This window comes from Lathamus discolor, chromosome 8 (genome assembly GCF_037157495.1).
Source record: "Lathamus discolor isolate bLatDis1 chromosome 8, bLatDis1.hap1, whole genome shotgun sequence".
Classification (NCBI taxonomy): Eukaryota; Metazoa; Chordata; class Aves; order Psittaciformes; family Psittacidae; genus Lathamus; species Lathamus discolor.
The window spans coordinates 8,113,451-8,120,962 of NC_088891.1; the positions used below are offsets into that span (position 1 = coordinate 8,113,451).

General features: G+C 40.4%; 1 long non-coding RNA gene across 2 annotated transcripts; it reads left to right on the forward strand.

Moving 5' to 3' along the window:
- Positions 1–5,696, forward strand: LOC136019039 (uncharacterized). Of its 2 annotated transcripts, XR_010614722.1 has the most exons (4): positions 1–72; positions 3,754–3,844; positions 4,288–4,585; positions 5,197–5,696. It is a non-coding gene; the product is annotated as an uncharacterized LOC136019039 (long non-coding RNA). The 2 variants fall into 2 exon arrangements; XR_010614721.1 differs by having other exon boundaries at positions 4,288–5,696.
- The last annotated feature ends 1,816 nt before the right edge of the window (positions 5,697–7,512 follow it).

Sequence of the window (7,512 nt, forward strand, 5' to 3'; positions counted from 1 at the left end):
AGTTGTTTCAGAGCATAACTCATGGAAGACATGTTACACGGCTGCTCAGCTCTGACCTGAACGTCTGACCAGGTATGGCTATGTACTGTCTTCTCCGGAGGGGAAAGGTTTGAATAATCGTTCTATAGTAGACTATGGTTTCATGATGTGTGACATTCTGCCAGTTATATATGCATGATATAATTATATTCTAACTCATGTGAGATTATGTGTAATTTATGTATGTTGTATATGTATAGCCATTGGGCTTGATGAACTTTTGAGGCGGCAGCCATGATAGGAGCAAAGCAGCATTTCACCTACAGAAATATCTCCACAGATTCTAATTGGCCCATTCATAAAAATTAGTTTGCCAAGTTCTCCTAATTGCCATGGGCCAAACTTTCTGATACAAAGCAGTGAAGGAATTGAATTTTAATGATTTCAGTTATTTTTGGTCCCATGGAAATAAACCATTTTTCCCTCCCCTTGCTATGGAACTGGATGTTAGATATTAGTCTGCTAATGCTGTAGTTCCTATGGACTAAAGTGAAGAAAGAGGAGGAGAATCACTGAAACATCATTTGGGGAAAATTGCTGAAATGGAGTGGCAGATGAAGAGGATCTGGATGATGGCTTTATCTGTATGAAAAGAAAGAGAACGGTGAATGTAGAACATGTACAGAGGAAAAAGCAGCTGAGATTCAAGAGAGTAATATGAGCTGTAGCAGTCTGCTAATATTGCTGAAGGATCTGTTAACAACGGGATGATTTCTTCCCAGATGATCATCTGTTCTGTCTTAGACTAGTACCTAACAAAGTCGTATATTGGGTATCTGGCTTCTGTGTGCTTTGTCTCTTGAAGGACAAACTAGAAGAGGGATTTTGCTCCCTCATACAGCTTACAAACCCTGTCATGTTTGACAAGGGCAGAGGGAGCAAGTGAGAGCCAGTAGAAGGGAAAAGGATTGATCCTGTGATACACTGGGCCATGCCTGTGCTTGACTTCAAAGTGTTAGGGGAGCTGAGCAAACCGCAGGTGAAGGTTCAGTGTATCTGGACAACTCCAGGCGCTCTTATAGCATGCAGTGACATGTCAGAGTTCCTGGTTGTGTGCTTGAACCATATGCTCTCTGTAACACCCTAACATGATATCTCCTGGGGTATAAATGCTGAGATGAGGGCAGCAGATCCACTCAGTCCCAAGCTTTTCTACTGATGTGCCTGTGCCATTTTCACAGCTCTGTGTCTGCAGATCTCTTCCCACAATCCCACCCTGACTGTTTAGTCTAGGGCAGTTGATCCTCTCATTGTTAGTAACAAACGCACTCATACAATGTGATGGTTCTTTAAAAGAAGCGGTATAATTTCCTCACCATTTGAGCTCTTTCAGTGTGACAGAAAACTAACAGCAAGCAGGCAATGAGTGGACAAATTTCATTTGGATCTGCAGTGAAAGTTCTGACTTATCTTCCTTGGGAGTCTGGGAGGCAAGGATTAGAATTTGGTTCAAGGAGCCCTTGCTGATGAAGTGATGTATAACTGGTGCAAGGATCTGTGGGTGACTGGAGAAGCTGGGACATCATGGCCGATTTTTATGGTGCAATTTCCAAACTCCCCCAAGCTTGTCTTCATTCTTTTTGTTCTTGAGCGTCAAGTGCTCTGTGATGCATCTGTCTGGATATTGTGCAGGGTGAATAGAGGGAGCATGCAAGTTTAAATTGTAAGTAGGAAAGGAGAGAAGCACTTGCTAAAGATGTCTAGACACCACAAAGAGTAATTATCCAGGTTTAAAATTCTGCCAGCAAGTATATATGGCAGGAAATACAAACATAAGGAGAGCAAGAGCTACCAGGCTTCACTTGGCTCCTGCCACTTCATCAGGGCTAATTAAAGTGTTCTTCCCTGAGTCCTTAAAGAGATTGGCTATGACAGCAAACAATTTCAAGTAAGATGTACTAGTCTAAAGTGTGGCACGGGAAAGCAACAGGGAAGTAGCAATCTGCATTGTCAATTCCCATCTCTATGGGCTCAGTGGAGAACATTTGAAGCTGGGTGAAGCAAGGCCAAAGACAAGGCAAATGGATGCTCTCAAGTTAATCTGTGTTGCCATACCATTTGCCACATCTGAGGCAGAAAGGTCTCAAATGTCTGCAGGGTCCTGACCGTGCTTCTCGTGCTGGTATGCTGGAGTTTCACAGTCACACAATGCAATCATAGATTGTATTTGCTACATGTTCCCCAGAGTGTGGCTGTAAGAATGTGCATGTATGCATGCACCGTACAGCCAGGCAAGCCAAGTAGTAACAATGCTTTTAAGTAAGCACATTTGTAGAGGCACTGAAGGTAGGGGCTGCTTCTTCAGTCATTTTCATTGCCCTCTCCATCTCCATCATTTCAATAATGAAGTCACCTTGTCTTCCAATGCTTTGGGAGTAGGATCACAGGACACTGGTGATTTGGAAGTTACAGTTATGATCGTATTGTGACATAAGATATTCAATTCCAAGTTCATATAAAAGAGGCAAATGAAGTTTGTGAAGATAATCCTATGCTTTCTGAAGTTTCCAATTTGCAGCCAGAAAATGCAAATAAACATGTGTATGATGTAGATACATCAAAACTAAAGCCACAGGTTGGGCCAAAATCAGGTTGGCAGCTTCCCTTTAAACAGTTTTATGGATCATTAAGTACCCCACAGGAGGCTGACTACACCAACTGCATTTTATTGATAGCTGAGAGTTTCTAGCCTGAAACAAAATAATTATTCATGTTAACTAGAGGCTGGACTAAACTGCTTCAGACCAGTGTCCCCTCAGAACACACAGAGACTCAAAATGCAATCTCAGATTTTCTTCTTGGTGTATTTTCCCATTCACTTAGGATTATAATATCCTGGTGGATGCTTTATTTAAACAGGTTAGCACAACTGTTTTCCTGGGAAGGTCTTTGGCAGGCAAATAGACAGGATTTTTCACATATGCTCCAACAAAATGTCAGTATATTCGTATAAGTAATACATATTCCTCTAAGAAAATCAATGAAAATTGGCTTATTTTACCAGCAGAGCCAGCTTTTATAGTCCTGTGTGTCACACATTAAGTTCTACGTTCAGGAGTAAGCTAAATGGTGCATGGTATTTCTGTTTACTGCCTTCTGTCTCAGATATATCCAATGAAACTTTGGACACTTGATGTTATAAATTCCCAAGAAGCCCTTTAAGTATCACAAATGCTTTCAAGGAAAACAAATATGAGCTGGTGTACATAGAGTTAATTCACTCTGTACTTAGCTCATCACTGACCACTTCACCATTTCCCACAAGACCAACATTAGGATACTGGGCAATCCTATTTCTCCCTATTGCACAGAAGAGGTACAATATGGTGAAGGACTAATGGTTTAAAATAAGCCCTATATCCTTAGTCAGTATGAGCTTCCCAGAAAACACCAGTATTTAGATGGGGAAACAGGCTGGAAAATCTGCGTTTAAGTGCTGCAATGGGAGCTAAGCTCTTCTGAATGTGTTTTTCATACACAGGACATCTCACAGTCCTGCAAGACCAGTACTGGACAGGAAAATGAGGTAGCCCAACTTGGGTCTGCCAAAATCATGACCTGATCATTAGACCAGCAGATGACCAAGTAACTTTAACACTCGCTACAGCAGCACTTCACTGTTAAAAATCTGATCTTGTTATTCAGCCAATGCTAATCTGCTGCCACCAAAATGAAAATAGTCATCAGCCCTAAAAGTTCATATATTACTTACAGTTTTGTTCCAGTGAAATAGATGTGGGGCTCACTGCATCACTACCACGTGCCTCACAAACCCAGGACAAAATCAGGAAAAAATCCTGGACAGGTAAGTTAAATGTACCCAAAGCTGCCCTGAACTCAACCATGTCTTAACACTTTTCTATTGGTATGGAAGTCTTCACATAAAGAGGCTAAATCTGGGAAGCTTCTGAAGTGATAAATCAGTTATGAAATGGGAACCTCCCTTACAGGCTGTCTAATTATTTGACAAGAAAATTAATCTCTTAAGCAACTGTAGAACTGCTGTTACCTTGGTAAGTGATGGAAACAAACTTTGGCAGATCCCATAGGTCTTGGCACTGTGCTATCAATAAGTCTCCAGAAAGTTATGTGTAATAGGCACTAAGTGAGGTCAGAATGCCTCCATAGGAGTAACTGGAATTGCTTATTGCCTCAAGGTACTTCTGCTACTAATTATTTTGCTGCAGCTAATTATGGTTTGCCTGTTTAGTTGCAGCTAAGTTTAAGAGTTGCCTTTATTCCCTTCAGGAAGATACTGAATCATGATAGGAAAGGACAGATCCTCCTGCCTTGTTAGAACAATGGCCTTGTCTGCCTCTCCTCAACAGACAACACAATTACAGCCAACACAATAATTGATGCTGAAGTTTTCCACTGAGAAAGATGGACACACATTATTATCCCATCAATCTTGTTCCACATGGTGTCTTGTATCTCTGGTTTTTCCTACTGTGGCAGCAAATTGTCTGAAGCACGCTGAATAGCCTGTTTTCCCAAGGGTACCCCGTGACGGAATGAGGGCATCTCACAGGGCACAAGGAGAAAGGTGAGCCCAGAGAAAAGATCACTCAGTGTGAATTGAAGCCAAATTTACTTCCACAGCCTTCTTTATCTGCTTATGTCTCCATTACATAGTATTTGTTTCAAAGGAAACATGAGCATCTCCAACATCTACTGATTACACATGCATTGCATTACAGCAACTGTCCCTTATTCATACCCAATTCTATCTGAGCTTAAAGATAGACTCTAGTGAGAGACCTGCCAGGTCTGTAGGTACATGAAAACCTCAATGTGAACAAGATATCTATCTATTTGACAACTTTCCAGTCATCTAATCTAAGTTTCTGTTTTGAACAATTTATACTACTACTTGGCACATGTTTATGTGTATTTATTGCATTTCATGTGCTTTATAATCTCTGCATCCAAATCATGGAGTCAAGCTTAGTCCAAACCCTAGATCTACTGTTTTCTATCTCCTCTTAAAAACCATTTCTGTTCATATCTGAAAGAAGCCTGATTTCTATCTGCCCACTGCTTTTCCCCAGTAGCTGAGCAGAAACTTATTTTCTTTATTTAATGATAATATTATTAGTCTCCAAATATAATCATAGATTTTGGTGTTTTGGTTTTTTTTTTTTTTTTTTTTTAAAGCCAGTGAAATACAGTGTTTGGCATAGCTGTATTATTCCTGTAATGAATAATCACTGAAGATACTATTGTGGATGCAGTTACCATGCAGCAGTGTGAGTAAAATGCTTTAGATGGAAAATTGTACTTCAACAAAATGTATGCAATAGTACAAATGTATTACTGCCCATTAATATGTATTAATTCAATGAAAAATGCCTGACTGAGCTGGTTTACATAGATTAGGAATGCAGGCAGTGAAAGGAAGCACTTGCGTTTGATTAAATGGGCTGTGAAGATTGGAGGAACTCTAATCCTAAACATAGAAGTGAACTTCTAAGATAGGCTGTCCAGTTATGCTGGTATGGTTTGTCCCTTCCCTCATTCATATCAGTGCTTTTATTGTGGTGAAGAATCAGCATTCAGTGCTCCTGATGCATTGGCTCTACTCAGCTCTCTTGAATCTGTATTTTAAAGCTTTTTGTTTAAAAATAATAAAAAATAAACCAATTCTCCCTAAGGTAGGAACTTTGTGGGAATCATCTCATTTGCTTTAGGGTTTCCAGGATGCAGAATGTGAGCTCCTGACATGCTTGTCATTGTCAGGACAAGCTTATCTGTGCCTGAAATACCCATCAACTTCTGTGTGTGACATGCAAAGTTTGTTCCAGCTCCCCAGTCTGCACCAAGTGGGGTATTCCCACAGCCTTGAGGGGGAGCTCTCACTGAGAGACATCAGTGTTTCGAATGATGCCAAATGCACCCTTCTGTCCAGGCATGGTTAGTTACACATATAAAACCCCAACAATTTCTCTTCCCCTTCTGGCTAACAATCTTGTTATGAGACAAACTGTTGTAATAGTCATATGCTCAGCATAACATGCAGTTTTCCCTGAGTTTATATAATAAACACACTACAGTTCATAAAAGAACCCATCAATTTAGTGGCTCTCTCAACACCATGGCCTGCATAAAGCCTTACTTTTGGTGGGGTGCTGACTGGCACTTTTATTCTCCCCTGCCTGTGCAAGAGAAGTAATGTTGGAGGAGGTTTAGGTGAGGAAAGGCAGAATACTGACCCCAGGGGTGTGAGGAAAGAAGAAGAACCAAAAGAATTTGTGGGTCTCTGGACTCAAGATTAGTGGAATGTCAACAAACAGCAGATGTTTGGAGGCAAAACATGCACATAATGGGTTTTGATGATACAGAGATGTATCCTAGAGAGTAGGTGGTTTTTTTTCCATACTGCACAGTATCAAGGTACACGAGTTACTACCAGGAATGTCCCTTGGTGATTTTTACTTGCAAAGCAAGAAACGTCCCAAATAAAACCAAAATTTTTCTGTGAAATGCCCATACTCAAAGCAGGATTGGATCAGCAAGAACCTACAAGCAAAGCTTTGGTGTACTAGTTCTTAAAGGGACCTACAAACTGGGGCTGAGCACATTGAAGCTGGCCTGCTATCCTCATGTAATGGCTGGGTGTCTCCAGCAACTTTAATGGAGTTTTTCCTCCAAAAGATGAGGATTTGTATCACTTTGAGACCAGAGTCAGCCTTTGTGGAAGCAGTAACCACAGGCCTGTCTCTCATGTGCATCATATCTATTAACTGCACAGATAAGGCTCGTGAAGTTACAAAATGCTCTGAAACAGCTCTGTTCTGGATCAGCACCATATGTGATCTTCATTTAACTCATTTTGCATGTAATGTCCTCCAGATATGATCACTGATATTTCGGTAGCCCTTATTTGCATAAACCAACTTAATTTTGACACTGAGAACTTGTTCCATAGCACTTTCATATTAGGGCACCAGGATATAAACATGCCTGAAAGACAAAAAAAGAGGGCCTTATGTCTAGGAAAAGATCTTTGAATATGACCTTGTTAGGACACGTTATCTAAACCAGTGAGAAATGATATTATAAATGACTACAAAGGATTTACTATCTTCTTTGCCCAAGCAGCCTCATAAATTGTATGTCTAATCCCCAGTTTTGCCAACATCCTCATCTAGTTCAATCTGCCTTACATAAAGCTTAGTAAACTTCCAACAGACACAGCTGACCAGCATGAGAGCAAAGAGTGGGGTCCCTGTAGTATGTTAAATCCCTTCCCTTCAATAAAGTCTGATGGGATCTTTAATGACTATTTTTTATATAAGATTTCTTGAAATGATGGACTTTGTATCATTCTCTCCACCTACGTTTTATGTACACAGTTCCCAGAGCTCTAGTCACGTTCTAGTAAGTGTATCGAATTTTGAGCTATTCAAGGGATTTTGTATATTATTTATGAGGATTGATTGCTTTGTCTCTCATGTGAAGGAATACGTGTAA